This window comes from Ranitomeya imitator, chromosome 4 (assembly GCF_032444005.1).
Source record: "Ranitomeya imitator isolate aRanImi1 chromosome 4, aRanImi1.pri, whole genome shotgun sequence".
Taxonomy (NCBI): Eukaryota; Metazoa; Chordata; class Amphibia; order Anura; family Dendrobatidae; genus Ranitomeya; species Ranitomeya imitator.
The window spans coordinates 679,571,201-679,597,470 of NC_091285.1; the positions used below are offsets into that span (position 1 = coordinate 679,571,201).

The following is a 26,270-nucleotide window of genomic DNA, read 5'->3' on the forward strand; positions in this document are numbered from 1 at the left end:
CAGAAGTGTCTATGACTCATCCCAAGTGCCCCCTCCAGTACTACGACTCTTCCAGACTTCCCCTCCTTGTAGAGACTACAGAAGTGTCTATGACTCTTTCCGAATACTCTCTCTGGTAGAGACTACAGAAGTGTCTATGACTCTTTCCGAATACTCTCTCGGGTAGAGACTACAGAAGTGTCTATGACTCTTTCCGAATGCTCTCTCCAATATAGACTACAGAAGTGTCTATGACGCTTTCCGAATGCCCCCGTGGTAGAAATGACAGAAGTGTCTATGACTCGTCCCGAGTGCCCCCTCCAGTACTATGACTCTTTCCAACCTCCCCTTCTTGTAGAGACTACCGAAATGTCTATGACTCTTTCCAAATGTTTCCTCCTGTAGAGACTACAGAAGTGTCTCTGACTCTCCAGGACGCTCCCTCTTCTTTCTCCACTACTTGTCTCTCTGTCTCCTTTGCCTCAGGTTGAATTAGGAGTCAGGAAGTTTCCTGTGTCCAGGGAATGAGATTCCCCAGATACAGACAGCACACTCTCCTCTTTCTCTCCTTTCTGGAACTCCCTCCTCTTCCTCCTCCTCCTCCTCCTGTCTCCTGGTGAATAACAGCAGGATCACTAAATAGCACTTTTGTTAGGAAAGAATTCTGAGGACAGATGGAGAAGTAAGAAGAGATGAAGAAAGGAGGGGTAGACAAAACCAGAGGAAGAGGAAGGAGGGGACATCAGGAGAGAGAGCAAGGCAGGGAGAGAGTTAGGAAAAACTAAAGAGAGGATCAGAGGAGAACAGATGGAGAAGAACTGAGGAAAGAAGGATACAGAAGACTGGGAGAAGAACCAGAGGGCAGACAGTCAGAGGCACAGGGTGGAGAGAGAGCAGTGAAAGAGACATCAAGGGAGGGAGACAGAGAGGGTGAAGTCAACTATGAAGAGAGGAGACTAGGAGGGAACATATAGGGCAAGTGGAGCAGACAGAAAGTTCTGAGACTGGCAGAGGTCTATGAATGAAACAGGAGAGGACAGAGGCCCCGTCCCATTACTGAGAGCGAAACAGAGGGACAAAGAGCAGAGATAAATGAAGAACAAAAGAAAGACACCCATCGTGACTTGTGAGAGAGGGGACACCGGGAAAGGGACGTCAACCAACAACACAACAAACTAAGGACAAGAGACCCCTCCACAACTACATCCAGACAGGTGAGTGCAACCTGAGGAGACAGACAGAGGTGAAATGGGAGAGAGAGAAATGTGGATAGACAGACAGACATAGAAGGTAGATAAACAGAAAGATAGACAGAAAGTTACAGGGTAGAAAGATAGCATAGAAGGATAGATAATAGATAATATATAGATATTAGATGATAGATAATAGATAAATAGATAGATAGATAGATAGATAGATAGATAGATAGATAGATAGATAGATAGATAGATAGATAATAGATAGACAGAAAGTTACAGGGTAGAAAGATAGCATAGAAGGATAGATAATATATAGATAATAGATGATAGATAGATGGATATATAGATAGATAGATAGATAGATAGATAGATAGATAGATAGATAGATAGATAGATAGATAGATAGATAGATGATAGATAGATGATAGATGATAGATGATAGATGATAGATAGATAGATAGATAGATAGATAGATGATAGATAGATGATAGATAGATAGATAGATAGAGAGATGATAGATAGATGATAGATAGATAGATAGATAGATAGATAGATAGATAGATAGATAGATAGATAGATAGATAGATAGATAGATAGATAGATAGATAGATAGTAGATAGATAGACAGAAAGTTACAGGGTAGAAAGATAGCATAGAAGGATAGATAATATATAGATTATAGATAGATAGATAGATAGATAGATAGATAGACAGATAATAGATAGATAATAAATAGATAGATCGATAATAGATAGATAGATAATAGATAGATAGATAGATAGATAGATAGATAGATAGATAGATAATAGATATATAGATAATAGATTAATAGATAACAGATAGATAGATAATAGATACATGATAGATAGATAATAGATACATGATAGATAGATAGATAGATAATAGATAGATGATAGATAGATATAGATAATAGATAGATAAGATAGATAATAGATCGATAGATAGATAATAGATAATAGATTAATAGATAACAGATAGATCGATAGATAGATAATAGATAGATAGAAAATAGATAGATAAATAGATAGCTAGATAGATAGATAATAAATAGATAATAGAAAGATAGATAGATAGATAGATAGATAGATAGATAGATAATAAATAGATAGCTAGATAGATAGATAGATAAAAAGTTCTCGGTGTACTGATTATTACAATTACATTAATGTATTTCTATAACACACTGTGAATTATTTCTGTATTTTACTCCCTTAGTCCACAGCTTCACAGGCCTCATCATCCCTGTCCCCATTGGGGCTCACACTAGATCCCTCTCGGCCTTTCAGAGTGATATAACCTCCCGACTCCATAGATGTTTATAAAGTGCAGCTCATGTTCTCTGATCCTCACATCCTCTCTGTTCCTACATCTGGAAGCAATCTGGGCTTATAAATGTGTGTAATTATCATCAGACAGAAAGGAGGGAGCTGGAGATCAGAGGTTACTTGCCTTGAGGGCCACCACATACTTTCAGACTAGTTAGTTCATGAGTGGGGTGGGGGGTGGACTGTTAGGTGACCTGTGGAATTTCATCTGTGGACCATTTTTTTGTCTTTTTATTTGGTTATCGATCTGTTTCCTAACATCAATAAATAGATATTATTTGTCTCCAGGTATACAGATAGTATGATGGCTGTAGAAAATAGAATGGCATAATACGGTTGTGTAAGGTGAGGGACAACTCGGAGCACCAAAATATGGTCCCATGGCTAAAGAGAGCAGGACTGTGTAGAGTAAAAAAATTGTAGACATCACAATGTCCATTGACAAGGAAAACATGGTTGTGTTTTGTGAAAGACCCCTCAGCATACAACAATATGGCCCGTGACTAGCAGAACATGGTTATGTAAGATGTTAACTGCATCTAGAAACAATAATGTGGTCCTTGGACCATGAAAGCATGGTTGTGTAGGTGAAGGATACCTATAGACGTCATAATATGATCTCATGACTAGAAGGGCATGCTTGTGTAGGTGTGGGTCATATCTAGAGACCACAGTATAGACCTATGACTAGGAGAGCATGGTTGTGTAGGTGTGGGTCATATCTAGAGACCACAGTATAAACCTATGACTAGAAGAGCATGGTTGTGTAGGTGTGGGTCATATCTAGAGACCACAGTATAGACCTATGACTAGGAGAGCATGGTTGTGTAGTTGAGGGACACCTCTACACACTACAGTAAATTCCCATGGCTAGGACAGCATGGTTATGTAGGTGAGGGACACCTGTAGACACTAAAATATGGTCCTAGCCATGACTAATAGAGCATGATTATGTTAGGTGAAGGACATCTGTAGACCACACAGCATGGTACTATGAGTAGGAGAGCATGCTTGTGTAAGCTGGAGCACACCTTTAGACAACACAGTATGGTCCTATGACTAGGAGAGCATGATTATGTATGGCGAAGTACACCTCAGTACATCACAATATGGTCCCATGACTAGGAAAACATGGTTGTGTAGGTAAGGGACACTTGTAGACACTGCAATATGGTCCTATCATTAGGAGAGCATGATTAAGGTGGAGCACATCTATAGACCACAAAGCATGGTCCTATGACTTAAAGGACATACTTTTGTAAGGTGAAGGACACCTTTAGACACCACACTATGGTCACAGGACTAGAAGAGCTTGGTTATGTATGGTGAGGTACCCCTCAATACATCACAATATGGTCCTATGACTAGGAGAACATGGTTATGTAAGGTGGAGCACACCTCTAGATACCACAGTATGGTCCTATAACTAAGAGAGCATGGTTATGTATGGTGAGGTGCACCTCAACACACCACAATATGGTCCCATGAATAGGAAGGCATGTTTGTGTAAGGTGAAGGAAACCTTTAAACACCACAGTATGGTCGTATGACAAGGAGAACATGGTTGTGTAAGGTAAGACACACCTCTAGACACCACAGTACGGTGCAATGACTAGGGAGCTTGGTAATGTATAGTGAGTGACATCTCTAGACACCAACGTATGGTCCTATGACTAGGGGAACCTGGTTATGTATGGTGAGAGACACCTCTAGACACCACAGTATGGTCCCATGACTAGGAGAACATGGTTGTATAAGGTGAGGAACACCTCTAGACACCACAGTATGGTCCTTTGACTAGGAGAACATGGTTGTGTAAGGTGTGGCACACGTCTAGACACCACAGTATGGTACTATGACTAGGAGAACATGGTTGTATAAGGTGAAGGACACCACATTAGTCAGGATGAATGCAGGTTATATTAGAAGATCTATGTTGAAGTGACTACAATCACCTCTCACCACCTGTTGTTTTCTAGTTGTGCAATGCACATTTGCAGTAGTTTCCAGTTCCTGGTGACGCAGCCACTTACTGAATAATGATCTTCACTGATGCAAATCGTTGGGTTTTATCGTCCAGCTGTGATGATCAATTTAGTTATTTGGCCACAGTCCATCCCTGGTGGTCTAGTGTAGTCTTATTGGCCATGCTCACTGGCCATTCTCACTGGTCCAATGGTTTAATATCCATGATGTTTGACTGAGGAATAATGACCCTACTAGTATGCCTGAGGGGTGATTGTTTTTAATAAAATCCCTAGTTGCTAAGTCATTTAATAAACTATTCTCAGTTATCCAGATCCCCACTAAAGATCCCCGGTATCTAGCAGGTTATTAATATTCCATAAAGTGTTTACGGCCGTCATAAATAATACCCCTGGCATCTAGTGGGTTAACAAAGAATATGTATGTTTTGAAATAAAAATACTAATAATATCCCTGGTTTCTAGTGGGTTAATGAACATTTCCTTTGTAATATAGTGATGAATTATAACAATAATACCCCTGGTATCTAGTGGGTTAGTGAATAAGGCATGTTATATCATAGAGATTACTAAATCAGCTAAATAAACACTAAGTAATAATAATATCCCTGTTATCTAGTTGGTTAATGAACAATATGTTTTATAATATAAAGATGGGCATAGGGTGTATCCAAAAACTACCTGCTTCTAATTTTAGCTTCTATATTGCCCTAGACCACCAGGGATGTTATCATTAACCTCATTATTGCCATAGACCACTAGATACACTGCTGAAAAAAATAAAGGGAGCACTAAAATCCCACATCCTAGATATCTCTGAATGAAATATTCCAGCTGCAAATCTTTATTCATTACATAGTGGAATGTGTTCAGAACAATAAAACATAAAAATTATTAATGTAAATCACAACTAATATCTCATGGAGGTCTGGAGTTGGAATGATGCTCAAAATCAAAGTGGAAAATGAAGTTACAGGCTGATCCAACTTCAGTGGAAATGCCTCATGACAAGGAAATGATTCTCAGTAGTGTGTGTGGCCTCCACGTGCCTGTATGACCTCCCTACAACGCCTGGGCATGCTCCTGATTCTCCTGAGGGATCTCCTCCCAGACCTGGACTAAAGCATCCGCCAACTCCTGGGCAGTCTGTGGTGCAACGTGACGTTGGTGGATGGTGCAAGACATGATGTCCCAGATGTGTTCAATCAGATTCAGGTCTGGGGAACGGGCGGCCAGTCCATAGTTTCAATGCCTTCATATTGCGGGAACTGCTGACACACTCCAGCCACATGAGGTCTGGCATTGTCCTGCATTAGGAGGAACCCAGGGCCAACCGCACCAGCATATGGTCTCACAAGGGGTCTGAGGATCTCATCTCGGTACCTAATGGCAGTCAGGCTACCTCTGTCGAGCACATGGAGGGTTGTGCGGCCCTCCAAAGAAATGCCACCCCACACCATTACTGACCCACTGCCAAACCGGTCATGCTGAAGGATGGTGCAGGCAGCAGATCACTCTCCACGGCGTCTCCAGACTCTGTCACGTCTGTCACGTGCTCAGTGTAAACCTGCTTTCATCTGTGAAGAGCACAGGGCACCAGTGGCGAATTTGCCAATCCTGGTGTTCTGTGGCAAATGTCAAATGGTATGCACAGCATTGGGCTGTAAGCACAACACCCACTTGTTGATGTAGGGCACTCAGACCATCCTCATAGAGAGCTTCTGACAGTCTGACCAGACACATGGATGTTACTGGCCTGCTGGAGGTCATTTTGCAGGGCTCTGGCAGTGCTCCTCCTATTCCTCTTTGCGCAAAGGAGGAGGTAGCGGTCCTGCTGCTGGGTTGTTGCCCTCTTACAGCCACCTCCACGTCCCCTGGTGTACTGGCCTGTCTCCTGGTATCTGCTCCATGCTATGGACACTGTGTTAACAGACACAGTTGCCCTTCTTGCCAGAGCTCGCATTGATGTGCCATCCTGGATGGGCTGCACTACCTGAGAAACTTTTGTGGGTTGTAGGCACTGCCTCATGCTAAAGTACAGTACCTTTAGGGGTGAGCGCAATGACAAAATGCTAAAGTGACCAAAATTATAGCTAAAAAAGAAGAGAACAAACAAATGGTCTGTGGTCACCCCTTGCAGAACCACTTCTGTATAGGGGTTGTGTTGCTAATTGCCGATCATTTCTATCTGTTACATCTGCACAAAAGGAGGAGAAATTGATTCACAATCGGTGTTGCTTCATAATTGGACAGGTTGATTTTACAGAAGTGTGATTGACCTGGAGTTACATTGTATTGTGTAAGTGTTCCTTTTATTTTTTTGAGCAGTATATTATTTTACCACCATAGCTCACAGTGGATTACACTGCGTTCCAAATTATTATGCAAATTGGATTTAAGTGTCATAAAGATTTAATTGTTTTGTTTTTCAAATAAACTTGTGGATGGTATTGTGTCTCAATGGATCACTGAAATCAATCTTAAACACATGTGATAATTATTTTTACAGGTGATTCTAATTAAAGGAAAACTACTTAAAAATGATGTTCCACATTATTAAGCAGGCCACAGGTTTCAAGCATTATGGGAAATAAAAAGGATCTCTCTGCTGCTGAAAAACATCAAATAGTGCAATGCCTTGGTCAAGGGATGAAAACATTAGATATTTCCCAAAAACTTAAGCGTGATCATCGTACTGTTGAGAGATTTGTGGCTGATTCTGAGCACAGACAGAGTTCATGCAGATAAAGGCAGAATGAGGAAGGTTTCTGCCAGACAAATTCATCGGATTAAGAGAGCAGCTGCCAAAATACCAATACAAACCAGCAAACAGATATTTGAAGCTATATACGGTATATAGAAAACCTTTGGAGATTATATATTTTCATTTTTCTGGCCTATCCCACCAGGGATGTTAGCATTGAACGCTATACTGCCACTGACCACTTAGAATATTATAACTAACCTTTTCCCTGCACTGGCCCACCAGGGATGGTATTATTACCTCTGTACTGCCCTAGCTCACAAGGGATGTGATTATACACCTCTTAATTGCTGTTGGCCACATGATCCTCACCATTACACTCTTTATCACCCTAGCTTAACAGGAATGTTATTTTTAACCTCTATATTCAGCCTTTTAGTGCCCTAGACCACCAGGGACATTACATCTATATTGCCCTAGTCCATCAGGCATGGGCTCTCATTAACCTTTATATATCCCTAGAGCACCAGGGATGATATAATTGCAGAGGAAATTTATACTGGAGGCTCCGTTTTTAGGATTCATAAAGTAATATATTTATTTTAGTTATGAAAAAAAATGTACAGTGGATATAAAAAGTCTACACGCCCCTGCTGAAATGCCAGGTTTTTCATTTAAGAACTTTTTCCACTTTTAATGTTGCCCATAGTCTGTACAATTCGATTGAAAAATAAACTGAAATCTTTTGGGGAGGGAAAAGAGAAATAAAGAACTAAGAAAAAAATAGTGGTTGCATAAATCTGCACACCCTTACACTAATAGTTTGTTGAAATCCCCTTTACGATAGCATCCAGTCTATTTGGCTACGAGTCTATTAGCACGGCACATCTAGAATTGGCCATCTTTGTCCGCTGTTCCTTGCAGTAGCTCCACATCTGTCAGATCGCAGGGGCATCTCCTGTGTACAGCGCCCTCTTCAGGTCACCCACAGATCGCAGGGGCATCTCCTGTGTACAGCGCCCTCTTCAGGTCACCCACAGATCGCAGGGGCATCTCCTGTGTACAGCGCCCTCTTCAGGTCACCCACAGATCGCAAGGGCATCTCCTGTGTACAGCGCCCTCTTCAGGTCACCCACAGATCGCAGGGGCATCTCCTGTGTACAGCGCCCTCTTCAGGTCGCCCACAGATCGCAGGGGCATCTCCTGTGTACAGCGCCCTCTTCAGGTCACCCACAGATCGCAGGGGCATCTCCTGTGTACAGCGCCCTCTTCAGGTCACCCACAGATCGCAGGGGCATCTCCTGTGTACAGCGCCCTCTTCAGGTCACCCACAGATCGCAGGGGCATCTCCTGTGTACAGCGTCCTCTTCAGGTCACCCACAGATCGCAGGGGCATCTCCTGTGTACAGTGCCCTCTTCAGGTCACCCACAGATCGCAGGGGCATCTCCTGTGTACAGCGCCCTCTTCAGGTCACCCACAGATTGCGGAGGCATCTCCTGTGTACAGCGCCCTCTTCAGGTCATCCACAGATCGCAGGGGCATCTCCTGTGTACAGCGCCCTCTTCAGGTCACCCACAGATCGCAGGGGCATCTCCTGTGTACAGCGCCCTCTTCAGGTCACCCACAGATTGCAGGGGCATCTCCTGTGTACAGCGCCCTCTTCAGGTCACCCACAGATTGCAGGGGCATCTCCTGTGTACAGCGCCCTCTTCAGGTCACCCACAGATCGCAGGGGCATCTCCTGTGTACAGCGCCCTCTCCAGGTCACCCACAGATCGCGGGGGCATCTCCTGTGTACAGCGCCCTCTTCAGGTCACCCACAGATTGCAGGGGCATCTCCTGTGTACAGCGCCCTCTTCAGGTCACCCACAGATCGCAGGGGCATCTCCTGTGTACAGCGCCCTCTTCAGGTCACCCACAGATCGCAGGGGCATCTCCTGTGTACAGCGCCCTCTTCAGGTCACCCACAGATCGCGGGGGCATCTCCTGTGTACAGCGCCCTCTTCAGGTCACCCACAGATCGCAGGGGCATCTCCTGTGTACAGCGCCCTCTTCAGGTCACCCACAGATTGCAGGGGCATCTCCTGTGTACAGCGCCCTCTTCAGGTCACCCACAGATTGCAGGGGCATCTCCTGTGTACAGCGCCTGTTGTGAATTCTGTGGTCAAGCTCCCTCCTGTGGTCATGAGTGGTACTTCGGCTGGTTCTGTCTATGAGCTTCCTCTGGTGGATGTGAGTGGGGCTGCGGCTTCTGAGTTTCCTTCCTCAGGTGACGAGGTTAAGTCGTTAGGTGCTGCTCTATTTAATTCCACCTAGTTCTTTGTTCCTGGCCTCCAGTCAATGTTCCAGTATTGGTCTTGCTTTTTCCTGGATCGTTCTTGTGGCCTGTCTGCCCTGCATAAGCTAAGTTTTGCTTGTGTTACTTTTGTTTGCTATATTTTCTGTCCAGCTTGCTATATTGGTTTTTCTTGCTTGCTGGAAGCTCTGAGACGCAGAGGAAGCACTTCCGTACCGTTAGTCGGTGCGGAGGGTCTTTTTGCCCCTCTGCGTGGTTGTTTGTAGGTTTTTGTGCTGACCGCAAAGCTATCTTTCCTATCCTCGGTCTATTCAGTAAGTCGGGCCTCACTTTGCTAAAATCTATTTCATCTTTGTGTTTGTATTTTCATCTTAACTCACAGTCATTATATGTGGGGGGCTGCCTTTTCCTTTGGGGAATTTCTCTGAGGCAAGGTAGGCTTATTTTTCTATCTTCAGGGCTAGCTAGTTTCTCAGGCTGTGCCGAGTTGCATAGGGAGCGTTAGGCGCAATCCACGACTACCTCTAGTGTGGTATGATAGGATTAGGGATTGCGGTCAGCAGAGTTCCCACGTCTCAGAGCTCGTCCTATGTTAGTAACTATCAGGTCACTTTGTGTGCTCTTAACCACTAGGTCCATTGTGGTTCTGAATCACCTGTTCATAACAGTACTGGAGGCCCAAAGTACTAATGCTTCTCAATAGAGGGAAAAGAGAAGTTCTGAGACCATTTTTTTTTCTCTGTACTGTGTTTTGTCTTTCTTTTCCCCTAGACATTTGGGTGGTTCAGGACACAGGTGTAGTGATTGACATTAAAGATCTGTCTTCTTGTGTGGATCATCTCACTGCAAGAGTACAAAATATTCAAGACTTTGTGGTTCAGAATTCTATGTTAGAGCCAAGAATTCCTATTCCTGATTTGTTTTCTGGAGATAGAGCTAAGTTTCTGAGTTTTAAGAATAATTGTAAACTGTTTCTGGCTTTGAAACCCCGCTCCTCTGGTGACCCAGTTCAACAAGTTAAGATCATTATTTCTTTATTACGTGGCGACCCTCAAGACTGGGCATTTTCCCTTGCGCCAGGAGATCCTGCATTATGTAATATTGATGCGTTTTTTCTGGTGCTCGGATTGCTGTATGATGAACCTAATTCAGTGGATCAGGCAGAGAAAAATTTGCTGGCTGTGTCTCAGGGTCAGGATGAGGTAGAGATATATTGTCAGAAGTTTAGGAAGTGGTCTGTGCTCACTCAATGGAATGAATGTGCGCTGGCAGCAATTTTCAGAAAAGGTCTCTCTGAAGCCCTTAAGGATGTCATGGTGGGATTTCCTATGCCTGCTGGTCTGAATGAGTCTATGTCTTTGGCCATTCAGATCGGTCGACGCTTGCGTGAGCGTAAAACTGTGCACCATTTGGCGGTATTATCTGAGCATGGACCTGAGCCTATGCAGTGCGATAGGACTTTGACCAGAGCTGAACGGCAAGAACACAGACGTCAGAATGGGCTGTGTTTTTACTGTGGTGATTCCACTCATGCTATCTCCGATTGTCCTAAGCGCACTAAGTGGTTCGCTAGGTCTGCCACCATTGGTACGGTACAGTATAAATTTCTTTTGTCCGTTACTTTGATCTGCTCTTTGTCATCCTATTCTGTCATGGCATTTGTGGATTCAGGCGCTGCCCTGAATTTGATGGACTTGGAGTATGCTAGGCGCTGTGGGTTTTTCTTGGAGCCCTTGCAGTATCCTATGTTGTGAATTCTGTGGCAGAGCTCCCTCCTGTGGTCACAAGTGGTACTTCGGCTGATTCTCTCTGTGAGCTTCTGTTGGTGGAGGGAAGTGGTACTGCGGCTTCTGAGTTTCCTCCCTCAGGTGATCTGGTGAGGTCGTTAGGTGCTTCTCTACTTAACTCCACCTAATGCTTTGATCCTGGCTTCCTGTCAATGTTCCAGTGTTGGACTTGCTTTTCCCTGGATCATTCCTGTGGCCTGCTGCTCTGCATAGCTAAGTTCTTCTTTGCTATTTGTTTGCTATTTTTTCTGTCCAGCTTGTCTAAATTGTTGCTGGAAGCTCAGGGACGCAGAGGGTGTACCTCCGTGCCGTTAGTTCGGTACGGAGGGTCTTTTTGCCCCCTTTGCGTGGTTTTCTTTAGGGTTTTGTGTAGACCGCAAAGTTGCCTTTTCTATCCTCGCTCTGTTAAGAAAGTCGGGCCTCACTTTGCTGAATCTATTTCATCTCTACGTTTGTCTGTTCATCTTAACTCACAGTCATTATAGGCTGATTTTCTATCTTCAGGCTAGTTAGTTTCTCAGGCTGTGCCAAGTTGCATAGGCAGAGTTAGGCGCAATCCACGGCTGCCTCTAGTGTTGTTTGGAGAGGATTAGGGATTGCGGTCTGCAGAGTTCCCACGTCTCAGAGCTCGTTCTATGTTTTTGGGTTATTGTCAGGTCACCATGGCACCATGGCACCAGGAGATGGAACAGGATCCTTGATGCAAACAACTGGCTAAGACGATGGTGCAGACAACAAGGATTTGGATTCCTGGACCACGGTGTGAATTACTGGTATGATGGACTCCTCGCCAGAGACGGACTACACCTCAACAAACCTGGGAAACACACATTCGCCAGAAGACTCGCTACACTCATCAGGAGGGCGTTAAACTAGAAGAAGAGGGGACGGGAAGAAAAACATTAGACTCGAACAAAGACGACCCAGGAAAACATACTCAGAAGGGAGGTAAGAACATTTCTAAAACAATCCACAGTGAGGAGATTGGAACAAAACAAAATCCTCTGAACTGCATGCTCGCAAACGCCAGAAGCCTGACAAACAAGATGGAAGAACTAGAAGCAGAAATATCTACAGGTAACTTTGACATAGTGGGAATAACCGAGACATGGTTAGATGAAAGCTATGACTGGGCAGTTAACTTACAGGGTTACAGTCTGTTTAGAAAGGATCGTAAAAATCGGAGAGGAGGAGGGGTTTGTCTCTATGTAAAGTCTTGTCTAAAGTCCACTTTAAGGGAGGATATTAGCGAAGGGAATGAGGATGTCGAGTCCATATGGGTTGAAATTCATGGAGGGAAAAATGGTAACAAAATTCTCATTGGGGTCTGTTACAAACCCCCAAATATAACAGAAAGCATGGAAAGTCTACTTCTAAAGCAGATAGATGAAGCTGCAACCCATAATGAGGTCCTGGTTATGGGGGACTTTAACTACCCGGATATTAACTGGGAAACAGAAACCTGTGAAACCCATAAAGGCAACAGGTTTCTGCTAATAACCAAGAAAAATTATCTTTCACAATTGGTGCAGAATCCAACCAGAGGAGCAGCACTTTTAGACCTAATACTATCTAATAGACCTGACAGAATAACAAATCTGCAGGTGGTTGGGCATTTAGGAAATAGCGACCACAATATTGTGCAGTTTCACCTGTCTTTCACTAGGGGGACTTGTCAGGGAGTCACAAAAACATTGAACTTTAGGAAGGCAAAGTTTGAACAGCTTAGAGATGCCCTTAATCTGGTAGACTGGGACAATATCCTCAGAAATGAGAATACAGATAATAAATGGGAAATGTTTAAGAACATCCTAAATAGGCAGTGTAAGCGGTTTATACCTTGTGGGAATAAAAGGACTAGAAATAGGAAAAACCCAATGTGGCTAAACAAAGAAGTAAGACAGGCAATTAACAGTAAAAAGAAAGCATTTGCACTACTAAAGCAGGATGGCACCATTGAAGCTCTAAAAAACTATAGGGAGAAAAATACTTTATCTAAAAAACTAATTAAAGCTGCCAAAAAGGAAACAGAGAAGCACATTGCTAAGGAGAGTAAAACTAATCCCAAACTGTTCTTCAACTATATCAATAGTAAAAGAATAAAAACTGAAAATGTAGGCCCCTTAAAAAATAGTGAGGAAAGAATGGTTGTAGATGACGAGGAAAAAGCTAACATATTAAACACCTTCTTCTCCACGGTATTCACGGTGGAAAATGAAATGCTAGGTGAAATCCCAAGAAACAATGAAAACCATATATTAAGGGTCACCAATCTAACCCAAGAAGAGGTGCGAAACCGGCTAAATAAGATTAAAATAGATAAATCTCCGGGTCCGGATGGCATACACCCACGAGTACTAAGAGAACTAAGTAATGTAATAGATAAACCATTATTTCTTATTTTTAGTGACTCTATAGCGACAGGGTCTGTTCCGCAGGACTGGCGCATAGCAAATGTGGTGCCAATATTCAAAAAGGGCTCTAAAAGTGAACCTGGAAATTATAGGCCAGTAAGTCTAACCTCTATTGTTGGTAAAATATTTGAAGGGTTTCTGAGGGATGTTATTCTGGATTATCTCAATGAGAATAACTGTTTAACTCCATATCAGCATGGGTTTATGAGAAATCGCTCCTGTCAAACCAATCTAATCAGTTTTTATGAAGAGGTAAGCTATAGGCTGGACCACGGTGAGTCATTGGACGTGGTATATCTCGATTTTTCCAAAGCGTTTGATACCGTGCCGCACAAGAGGTTGGTACACAAAATGAGAATGCTTGGTCTGGGGGAAAATGTGTGTAAATGGGTTAGTAACTGGCTTAGTGATAGAAAGCAGAGGGTGGTTATAAATGGTATAGTCTCTAACTGGGTCGCTGTGACCAGTGGGGTACCGCAGGGGTCAGTATTGGGACCTGTTCTCTTCAACATATTCATTAATGATCTGGTAGAAGGTTTACACAGTAAAATATCGATATTTGCAGATGATACAAAACTATGTAAAGCAGTTAATACAAGAGAAGATAGTATTCTGCTACAGATGGATCTGGATAAGTTGGAAACTTGGGCTGAAAGGTGGCAGATGAGGTTTAACAATGATAAATGTAAGGTTATACACATGGGAAGAGGGAATCAATATCACCATTACACACTGAACGGGAAACCACTGGGTAAATCTGACAGGGAGAAGGACTTGGGGATCCTAGTTAATGATAAACTTACCTGGAGCAGCCAGTGCCAGGCAGCAGCTGCCAAGGCAAACAGGATCATGGGGTGCATTAAAAGAGGTCTGGATACACATGATGAGAGCATTATACTGCCTCTGTACAAATCCCTAGTTAGACCGCACATGGAGTACTGTGTCCAGTTTTGGGCACCGGTGCTCAGGAAGGATATAATGGAACTAGAGAGAGTACAAAGGAGGGCAACAAAATTAATAAAGGGGATGGGAGAACTACAATACCCAGATAGATTAGCGAAATTAGGATTATTTAGTCTAGAAAAAAGACGACTGAGGGGCGATCTAATAACCATGTATAAGTATATAAGGGGACAATACAAATATCTCGCTGAGGATCTGTTTATACCAAGGAAGGTGACGGGCACAAGGGGGCATTCTTTGCGTCTGGAGGAGAGAAGGTTTTTCCACCAACATAGAAGAGGATTCTTTACTGTTAGGGCAGTGAGAATCTGGAATTGCTTGCCTGAGGAGGTGGTGATGGCGAACTCAGTCGAGGGGTTCAAGAGAGGCCTGGATGTCTTCCTGGAGCAGAACAATATTGTATCATACAATTATTAGGTTCTGTAGAAGGACGTAGATCTGGGTATTTATTATAATGGAATATAGGCTGAACTGGATGGACAAATGTCTTTTTTCGGCCTTACTAACTATGTTACTAACTATGTTACTGTATGTGCTCTGACCGCTATGTCCATTGTAGTACTGAATTGCCTTTCATAACAGTACAGGAAGCCAAAAGTACTAATGATTCTCAATAGAGGGAAAGGAGAAGTTCTGAGACCATTTTTTTTTCTTTGCACTGTGTTTTGCCTTTTTTTTCCCCTAGACATTTGGGTGGTTCAGTATACAGGTGTAGCGATGGACATTAGAAGTCTGTCTTCGTTTGTGGATCAGCTCTCGGCAAGAGTACAAAAGATTCAAGACACTATTGATCAGAAATCTATGTTAGAACCAAGAATTCCAATTCCTGATTTCTTTTTTGGAGATAGAACTAAGTTTCTGAGTTTCAAAAATAATTGCAAATTGTTTCTGGCCTTGAAACCTCGCTCCTCTGGTGATCCAGTTCAACAGGTTTTGATTGTTATTTCTTTTTTGCGCGGCGACCCTCAGGACTGGGCATTTTCTCTTGCGTCAGGAGATCCTGCATTGAGTAATATCGATGCGTTTTTCCTGGCGCTCGGATTGCTGTACGATGAACCTAATTCAGTGGATCAGGCAGAGAAAAATTTGCTGGCTCTTGGTCAGGGTCAGGATGAGATAGAGGTATATTGTCAGAAATTTAGAAAGTGGTCCGTGCTCACTCAATGGAATGAATCTGCGCTGGCAGCTATGTTCAGAAAGGGTCTCTCTGAAGCCCTTAAGGATGTCATGGTGGGATTTCCTATGCCTGCTGGTTTGAATGAGTCTATGTCTTTGGCCATTCAGATCGGTCGACGCTTGCGTGAGCGTAAATCTGTGCACCATTTGGCGGTATTACCTGAGCTTAAACCTGAGCCTATGCAGTGCGATAGGACTTTGACCAGAGTTGAACGGCTAGAACACAGACGTCTGAATGGGCTGTGTTTCTACTGTGGTGATTCCACTCATGCTATCTCTGATTGTCCTAAGCGCACTAAGCGGTTCGCTAGGTCTGCCACCATTGGTACGGTACAGTCAAAATTTCTTCTGTCCGTTACCTTGATCTGTTCTTTGTCATCGTATTCTGTCATGGCATTTGTGGATTCAGGCGCTGCCCTGAATTTGATGGACTTGGAGTATGCTAAGCGTTGTGGGTTTCTCTTAGAGCCCTTGCAGTGTCCTATTCCATTGAGAGGAATTGATGCCACGCCTTTGGCCAAGAATAAGCCTCAGTACTGGACCCAGCTGACCATGTGCATGGCTCCTGCACATCAGGAGGTTATTCGCTTTCTGGTGTTGCATAATCTGCATGATGTGGTCGTGTTGGGGTTGCCATGGCTACAAGCCCACAATCCAGTATTAGATTGGAAATCCATGTCGGTGTCCAGCTGGGGTTGTCAGGGGGTACATGGTGATGTTCCATTTCTGTCAATTTCGTCATCCACCCCTTCTGAGGTTCCAGAGTTCTTGTCTGATTACCGGGATGTATTTGATGAGCCCAAGTCCGATGCCCTACCTCCGCATAGGGATTGTGATTGTGCTATCAATTTGATTCCTGGTAGTAAATTCCCAAATGGTCGACTGTTTAATTTATCCGTGCCTGAGCATGCCGCTATGCGCAGTTATGTGAAGGAATCCCTGGAGAAGGGGCATATTCGCCCGTCATCGTCACCATTTGGAGCAGGGTTCTTTTTTGTAGCCAAGAAGGATGGTTCGCTGAGACCTTGTATAGATTACCGCCTTCTAAATAAGATCACGGTTAAATTTCAGTACCCCTTGCCATTGTTATCTGATTTGTTTGCTCGGATTAAGGGGGCTAGTTAGTTCACCAAGATAGATCTTCGTGGTGCGTATAATCTGGTGCGAATCAGGCGAGGAGATGAATGGAAAGCTGCATTTAATACGCCCGAGGGTCATTTTGAGTATCTAGTGATGCCATTCGGACTTGCCAATGCTCCATCAGTGTTTCAGTCCTTTATGCATGACATCTTCCGAGAGTACCTGGATAAATTCCTGATTGTGTACTTGGATGACATTTTGGTCTTCTCGGATGATTGGGAGTCTCATGTGAAGCAGGTCAGAATAGTTTTTCAGGTCCTGCGTGCTAATTCTTTGTTTGTGAAAGGATCAAAGTGTCTCTTTGGTGTGCAGAAGGTTTCATTTTTGGGGTTCATCTTTTCCCCTTCTACTATCGAGATGGATCCTGTTAAGGTCCAAGCCATCCATGATTGGACTCAGCCGACATCTCTGAAAAGTCTGCAAAAGTTCCTGGGCTTTGCTAATTTTTATCGTCGCTTCATCTGCAATTTTTCTAGTATTGCCAAACCATTGACCGATTTGACCAAGAAGGGTGCTGATTTGGTCAATTGGTCTTCTGCTGCTGTGGAAGCTTTTCAAGAGTTGAAGCGTCGTTTTTCTTCTGCCCCTGTGTTGTGTCAATCAGATGTTTCTCTTCCATTCCAGGTCGAGGTTGATGCTTCTGAGATTGGAGCAGGGGCTGTTTTGTCGCAGATAGGTTCTGATTGCTCAGTGATGAAACCATGCGCTTTTTTTTCCAGGAAGTTTTCGCCTGCTGAGCGAAATTATGATGTGGGCAACCGAGAGTTGCTGGCCATGAAGTGGGCATTAGAGGAGTGGCGTCATTGGCTTGAAGGAGCTAAGCATCGCGTGGTGGTATTGACTGATCATAAGAACTTGACTTATCTTGAGTCTGCTAAGCGGTTGAATCCTAGACAGGCTCGTTGGTCGCTGTTTTTTGCCCGTTTTGACTTTGTGATTTCGTACCTTCCGGGCTCTAAAAATGTGAAGGCGGATGCTCTGTCTAGGAGTTTTGTGCCCGACTCTCCGGGTTTGTCTGAGCCGGCGGGTATCCTCAAGGAAGGAGTAATTGTGTCTGCCATCTCCCCTGATTTGCGGCGGGTGCTGCAAAAATTTCAGGCTAATAAACCTGATCATTGTCCAGCGGAGAGACTGTTTGTCCCTGATAGGTGGACCAATAAAGTTATCTCTGAGGTTCATTGTTCGGTTTTGGCTGGTCATCCTGGAATCTTTGGTACCAGAGAGTTAGTGGCTAGATCCTTTTGGTGGCCGTCCCTGTAGCGGGATGTGCGTGCTTTTGTGCAGTCCTGTGGGATTTGTGCTCGGGCTAAGCCCTGCTGTTCTCGTGCCAGTGGGTTGCTTTTGCCCTTGCCGGTCCCGAAGAGGCCTTGGACACATATCTCTATGGATTTTATTTCTGATCTTCCCGTTTCTCAAAAGATGTCAGTCATTTGGGTGGTCTGTGATCGCTTTTCTAAGATGGTCCATCTGGTACCCTTGTCTAAATTGCCTTCCTCCTCTGATTTGGTGCCATTGTTCTTCCAGCATGTGGTTCGTTTACATGGCATTCCAGAGAATATCGTTTCTGACAGAGGTTCCCAGTTTGTTTCAAGGTTTTGGCGAGCCTTTTGTGGTAGGATGGGCATTGACTTGTCTTTTTCCTCGGCTTTCCATCCTCAGACTAATGGCCAGACCGAACGAACTAATCAGACCTTGGAAACATATCTGAGATGCTTTGTTTCTGCCGATCAGGATGACTAGGTGTCCTTTTTGCCTTTGGCTGAGTTCGCCCTTAATAATCGGGCCAGCTCGGCTACCTTGGTTTCGCCATTTTTCTGCAATTCTGGGTTCCATCCTCGTTTCTCTTCAGGACAGGTTGAGTCTTCGGACTGTCCTGGTGTGGATACTGTGGTGGACAGGTTGCAGCAGATTTGGACTCATGTAGTGGACAATTTGACCTTGTCCCAGGAGAAGGCTCAACGTTTCGCTAATCGCAGACGCCGTGTGGGTCCCCGACTTCGTGTTGGGGATCTGGTTTGGTTATCTTCTCGTCATATTCCTATGAAGGTTTCCTCTCCTAACTTTAAACCTCGTTTCATTGGTCCGTATAGGATTTCTGAGGTTCTTAATCCTGTGTCTTTTCGTCTGACCCTTCCAGATTCTTTTTCCATACATAACGTATTCCATAGGTCATTGTTGCGGAGATACGTGGCACCTATGGTTCCATCTGTTGATCCTCCTGCCCCGGTTTTGGTGGAGGGGGAATTGGAGTATATTGTGGAGAAGATTTTGGATTCTCGTGTTTCTAGACGGAAACTCCAGTATCTGGTTAAATGGAAGGGTTATGCTCAGGAAGATAATTCCTGGGTTTTTGCCTCTGATGTCCATTCTCCCGATCTTGTTCGTGCCTTTCATGTGGCTCATCCTGGTCGGCCTGGGGGCTCTGGTGAGGGTTCGGTGACCCCTCCTCAAGGGGGGGGTACTGTTGTGAATTCTGTGGCAGAGCTCCCTCCTGTGGTCACAAGTGGTACTTCGGCTGATTCTCTCTGTGAGCTTCTGTTGGTGGAGGGAAGTGGTACTGCGGCTTCTGAGTTTCCTCCCTCAGGTGATCTGGTGAGGTCGTTAGGTGCTTCTCTACTTAACTCCACCTAATGCTTTGATCCTGGCTTCCTGTCAATGTTCCAGTGTTGGACTTGCTTTTCCCTGGATCATTCCTGTGGCCTGCTGCTCTGCATAGCTAAGTTCTTCTTTGCTATTTGTTTGCTATTTTTTCTGTCCGGCTTGTCTAAATTGTTGCTGGAAGCTCTGGGACGCAGAGGGTGTACCTCCGTGCCGTTAGTTCGGTATGGAGGGTCTTTTTGCCCCCTTTGCGTGGTTTTCTTTAGGGTTTTGTGTAGACCGCAAAGTTGCCTTTTCTATCCTCGCTCTGTTAAGAAAGTCGGGCCTCACTTTGCTGAATCTATTTCATCTCTACGTTTGTCTGTTCATCTTAACTCACAGTCATTATATGTGGGGGGCTGCCTTTTCCTTTGGGGTATTTCTCTGAGGCAAGGTAGGCTTATTTTCTATCTTCAGGCTAGTTAGTTTCTCAGGCTGTGCCGAGTTGCATAGGCAGAGTTAGGCGCAATCCACGGCTGCCTCTAGTGTTGTTTGGAGAGGATTAGGGATTGCGGTCTGCAGAGTTCCCACGTCTCAGAGCTCGTTCTATGATTTTGGGTTATTGTCAGATCACTGTATGTGCTCTGACCGCTATGTCCATTGTGGTACTGAATTGCCTTTCATAACAATCGTATTCCATTGAGAGGAATTGATGCTACGCCTTTGGCCAAGAATAAGCCTCAGTACTGGACCCAGCTGACCATGTGCATGGCTCCTGCGCATAAGGAGGATATTCGCTTTTTGGTGTTGCATAATCTGCATGATGTGGTCGTGTTGGGGTTGCCATGGCTACAAGTCCATAACCCAGTATTGGATTGGAAATCAATGTCTTTGTCCAGCTGGGGTTGTCAGGGGGTACATGGTGATGTTCCTTTTCTGTCTATTTCATCATCCACCCCTTCTGAGGTCCCAGAGTTCTTGTCGGATTACCGGGATGTATTTGATGAGCCCAAGTCCAGTGCCCTACCTCCTCATAGGGATTGTGATTGTGCTATCGATTTGATTCCTGGTAGTAAATTTCCTTAAGGTCGACTGTTTAATTTGTCTGTGCCTGAACACGCCGCTATGCGGAGTTACGTAAAGGAATCCTTGGAGAAGAGTCATATTCGCCCGTCGTCTTCGCCATTGGGAGTAGGGTTCTTTTTTGTGGCCAAGAAGGATGGTTCGCTGAGACCTTGTATTGATTACCGCCTTCGAAATAAAATCACAGTCAAATTTCAGTACCCCTTGCCGCTGCTGTCTGATTTGTTTGCTCGGATTAAGGGGGCTAGTTGGTTCACCAAGATAGATCTTCGTGGTGCGTATAATCTTGTGCGTATTAAACAGGGCGATGAATGGAAAACAGCATTTAATACGCCCGAGGGCCATTTTGAGTACCTGGTTATGCCATTCGGGCTTTCTAATGCTCCATCAGTGTTTCAGTCCTTTATGCATGACATCTTCCGAGAGTACCTGGATAAATTCCTGATTGTATACTTGGATGATATTTTGGTCTTCTCGGATGATTGGGAGTCTCACGTGAAGCAGGTCAGAATGGTGTTCCAGGTTCTGCGTGCGAATTCTTTGTTTGTGAAGGGGTCAAAGTGTCTCTTTGGTGTTCAGAAGGTTTCATTTTTGGGGTTCATTTTTTCCCCTTCTACTATCAAGATGGACCATGTTAAAGTTCAGGCCATTTATGATTGGACTCAGCCGACATCTCTGAAGAGTCTGCAAAAGTTCCTGGGCTTTGCTAATTTTTATCGTCGCTTCATCAATAATTTTTCTAGTATTGCTAAACCGTTGACTGATTTAACCAAGAAGGGTGCTGATGTGGTCAATTGGTCTTCTGCTGCTGTGGAAGCTTTTCAAGAGTTGAAGCGTCGTTTTTCTTCTGCCCCTGTGTTGTGCCAACCAGATGTTTCGCTCCCGTTCCAGGTCGAGGTTGATGCTTCTGAGATTGGAGCAGGGGCTGTTTTGTCGCAAAGAAGTTCTGATGGCTCGGTGATGAAACCATGCGCCTTCTTTTCCAGGAAGTTTTCGCCTGCTGAGCGTAATTATGATGTTGGCAATCGAGAGTTTCTGGCCATGAAGTGGGCATTCGAGGAGTGGCGTCATTGGCTTGAAGGAGCTAAGCATCGCGTGGTGGTCTTGACTGATCACAAGAACTTGACTTATCTCGAGTCTGCCAAACGGTTGAATCCTAGACAGGCTTGTTGGTCGCTGTTTTTCTCCCGTTTTGACTTTGTGGTTTCGTACCTTCCGAGCTCTAAAAATGTGAAGGCAGATGCCCTGTCTAGGAGTTTTGTGCCCAACTCTCCGGGTTTGTCTGAGCCGGCGGGTATTCTCAAAGAGGGGGTAATTTTGTCTGCCATCTCCCCTGATTTGCGGCGGGTGCTGCAAAAATTTCAGGCTAATAGACCTGACCGTTGCCCAGCGGAGAAACTGTTTGTCCCTGATAAATGGACGAGTAGAGTTATCTCTGAGGTTCATTGTTCGGTGTTGGCTGGTCATCCTGGAATCTTTGGTACCAGAGATTTGGTGGCTAGATCCTTTTGGTGGCCGTCTCTGTCGCGGGATGTGCGTTCGTTTGTGCAGTCCTGTGGGATTTGTGCTCGGGCTAAGCCCTGCTGTTCTCGTGCCGGTGGGTTGCTTTTGCCCTTGCTAGTCCCGAAGAGGCCCTGGACACATATCTCTATGGATTTTATTTCGGATCTCCCCGTCTCTCAAAAAATGTCGGTCATTTGGATTGTTTGTGATCGCTTCTCTAAGATGGTCCATTTGGTACCCTTGTCTAAATTGCCTTCCTCCTCTGATTTGGTGCCATTGTTCTTCCAGCATGTGGTCCGTTTACATGGCATTCCAGAGAACATCGTTTCTGACAGAGGTTCCCAGTTTGTTTCGAGGTTTTGGCGAGCCTTTTGTGCTAGGATGGGCATTGATTTGTCTTTTTCCTCGGCTTTCCATCCTCAGACAAATGGCCAGACTGAACGAACCAATTAGACCTTGGAAACATATCTGAGATGTTTTGTTTCTGCCGATCAGGATGATTGGGTGTCCTTTTTGCCTTTGGCTGAGTTCGCCCTTAATAATCGGGCCAGCTCGGCTACTTTGGTTTCGCCGTTTTTCTGCAATTCTGGTTTCCATCCTCGTTTCTCTTCAGGGCAGGTTGAGTCTTCTGACTGTCCTGGTGTGGATACTGTGGTGGATAGGTTGCAGCAGATTTGGACTCATGTGGTGGACAATTTGACATTGTCTCAGGAGAAGGCTCAACGTTTCGCTAACCGCAGGCGCTGTGTGGGTCCCCGACTTCGTGTTGGCGATTTGGTTTGGTTGTCATCTCGTTATATTCCTATGAAAGTTTCCTCTCCTAAGTTTAAGCCTCGTTTCATTGGTCCGTATAGGATTTCTGCGGTTCTTAATCCTGTGTCTTTTCGTTTGACCCTTCCAGCTTCTTTTCCCATCCATAACGTATTCCATAGGTCATTGTTGCAGAGATACGTGGCACCTGTGGTTCCATCCGTTGATCCTCCTGCCCCGGTTTTGGTTGAGGGGGAGTTGGAGTATATAGTGGAGAAGATTTTGGATTCTCGTATTTCGAGACGGAAACTCCAGTACCTGGTTAAGTGGAAGGGTTATGGTCAGGAAGATAATTCCTGGGTCTTTGCCTCTGATGTTCATGCTGCCGATCTGGTTCGTGCCTTTCATTTGGCTCATCCTGGTCGGCCTGGGGGCTCTGGTGAGGGTTCGGTGACCCCTCCTCAAGGGGGGGGGGGGTACTGTTGTGAATTCTGTGGTCAAGCTCCCTCCTGTGGTCATGAGTGGTACTTCGGCTGGTTCTGTCTATGAGCTTCTTCTGGTGGATGTGAGTGGGGCTGCGGCTTCTGAGTTTCCTTCCTCAGGTGACGAGGTTAAGTCGTTAGGTGCTGCTCTATTTAACTCCACCTAGTTCTTTGTTCCTGGCCTCCAGTCAATGTTCCAGTATTGGTCTTGCTTTTTCCTGGATCGTTCTTGTGGCCTGTCTGCCCTGCATAAGCTAAGTTTTGCTTGTGTTACTTTTGTTTGCTATATTTTCTGTCCAGCTTGCTATATTGGTTTTTCTTGCTTGCTGGAAGCTCTGAGACGCAGAGGAAGCACCTCCGTACCATTAGGGGCATCTCCTGTGTACAGCGCCCTCTTCAGGTCACCCACAGATCGCGGGGGCATCTCCTGTGTACAGCGCCCTCTTCAGGTCACCCACAGATTGCAGGGGCATCTCCTGTGTACAGCGCCCTCTTCAGGTCACCCACAGATCGCAGGGGCATCTCCTGTGTACAGCGCCCTCTTCAGGTCACCCACAGATCGCAGGGGCATCTCCTGTGTACAGCGCCCTCTTCAGGTCACCCACAGATCGCGGGGGCATCTCCTGTGTACAGCGCCCTCTTCAGGTCACCCACAGATTGCAGGGTCATCTCCTGTGTACAGCGCTCTCTTCAGGTCACCCACAGATCGCAGGGGCATCTCCTGTGTAAAGTGCCCTCTTCAGGTCACCCACAGATCGCAGGGGCAGTTCCTGTGTACAGTGCCCTCTTCAGGTCACCCACAGATCGCAGGGGCATCTCCTGTGTACAGCGACCTCTTCAGGTCACCCACAGATTGTCACTTGGATTTAGATCTGGACTCTGGCTGGGCAATTCCAGAACTTTGCTCCCTTCTGGAGAAACTATTATTTTTTTGCTTTGGAGGTTGTTGTCTTGCTGAAAGTTGAAATTCCTCTTCATCAGCAGCTTTTTAGTAAAGACCTGAAGATTTTGCTGCAAAATTGGCTGATACTTGAAACGATTCATATTTCCCTGTACCGTGATTAAAGCCACATTCCCAGCTGCTGAAAAACAGCCCCAAAGCACAATGTAGCCTTCACCATGCTTCACTGTGGGTGTGATATTCTTTTGGTGTTTGCTTTGAAGCTTTTGGAATTATAGTCAAAAAGTTCCACCCTGGTCTAGTCAGACATAACATGTTTTCCAACACGCTTTTTGGCAGACATGATGGAAGTCTCAACAAAACATAGCTGAGCTTGGATGGTTTTCTTTGTAAGAAAAGGCTTCCATCTTGCCACCCTACCCCACAGGCCAGACATAGGAAGCATACTGGAGATTGTTGTCACATGCAGTAGATAGCCAGTACTTGCCAGAAATAGCTGCAGCTCCCTTAATGTTGCTGTATGCCTCTCAACAGCTTCCTGTACCAATTTTTCTTCTTGATTTTTCATCATTTTTGAGCGATGTTTAGTTCTAGGTAATATCGCCATGATGCCAAAGTTAAGCCTCATCTACTTGACGTCGTCACAGTTACTTATCGAATGCCTTGGAGATGTTTTTTACACCCTTCTCCCTTCTCAACAATGAGATCCCTTTGCTGTGTTGTCAGCTGTTTGGATTTTATTCTGTAAAATGTCAGTAAAAATCCTCCTAAAACAGCAAAACTCTATATGGGGTTATGCTGAATCCCTATAAATAGTGAACTGACAACTACCGTAAGGGTAAATGTGATTGGCTAATACTGAACACAATAATAATAGGGTGTTCACACTTATGAAACCACATTATTTTACTCTTATTTGTATCCTCTGATGATTTCATTTTGTTTCTCAGTTGATTTGTACAGATTATGGGCGACATTTTAAAGCTCTGAACTGATTCTTCTTGGTCGGATGTTTTTACCTGGTGATGTAATGGGGGTGTAGACTTTTTATATCTCCTGTATGTTGTCTGGATTTGTCCCTGGTGCAGATTCCTCTGGAGGGCGGCCGTAGCTCATAATAAAATAGCCCCTTGTTAGGACATCTAATTGTCGGTGCGCGGGCCGCACTCCAAAGACGCTCACTTTACAAGGACACTACTCGTTTTCCTCTTAATGAAGCCAGTTCCTTGTTACAAGAGGCTGAGACCATAAAAAGATCACTTGAGATCGGGACGAGAGGTTGTTCTGGAGAGAGATTGATGTCCCACATAATACGAGGAGGAGGAGGAGGAAGGGGTCCATTATAAAATATGTCTCCACCACGGAGCGCAGGCCGCACTCTGTATGTCACTCTGCAATTAAACTTGTCAATGAGTTACTGGCTCCATCCGAAGTCGCCTCGTTAAGTCTCCGGAGCACCGCTCCCTAATGCCCGGCTCTCGCATCTCAACCAACGTCATCTCACAGATGGCCGGTCCGCGTCCTGCCCTCATAATTCTACAGCAAAATTTACAAAAAAAAATGTCCAAAATTTACAGCTGGATAATCCCACGTGGTGTAAGATGTTGAGTCAGGAGAAGAAAGGGGGCGCAGATGCTGCAGAACATCGAAAGAATGCACATTTATCAGAAATGGCTTCCACTTCTATTCTTCCCTTTTGGGGTTTTTTTTTGCGTTTTCTCCTGCTCTTCTTCCGAGACTTGTACCTTTTTTATTTTTCCATCCATGGAGCTGACGTTATATCGGTATCATTTTTGGGGTACACACATGTATCTCTGTATACAGGGAGCTCCCCCTAGTGGTGGCTGCAGACAGGATCTTCTCATGTATCTCTGTATACAGGGAGCTCCCCCTAGTGGTGGCTGCAGACAGGATCTTCTCATGTATCTCTGTATATAGGGAGCTCCCCCTAGTGGTGGCTGCAGACAGGATCTTATCATGTATC

At 44.8% G+C, this 26,270-nt stretch overlaps 1 protein-coding gene across 2 annotated transcripts in view; it reads left to right on the forward strand.

Moving 5' to 3' along the window:
* The first annotated feature begins 597 nt into the window (after nucleotides 1-597).
* Nucleotides 598-26,270, forward strand: part of GAL3ST4 (galactose-3-O-sulfotransferase 4) — a 58,291-nt gene continuing 32,618 nt past the window's right edge. Inside the window, exons 1-2 of one of the 2 annotated variants that reach the window (XM_069767366.1) lie at nucleotides 657-1,193; nucleotides 11,954-12,245. The gene's annotated coding sequence lies outside the window, so the exon portion shown is untranslated. Of the gene's footprint in view, nucleotides 1,194-11,953; nucleotides 12,246-26,270 lie in introns of both variants that reach the window. The other variant, XM_069767367.1, reaches the window with a different exon arrangement.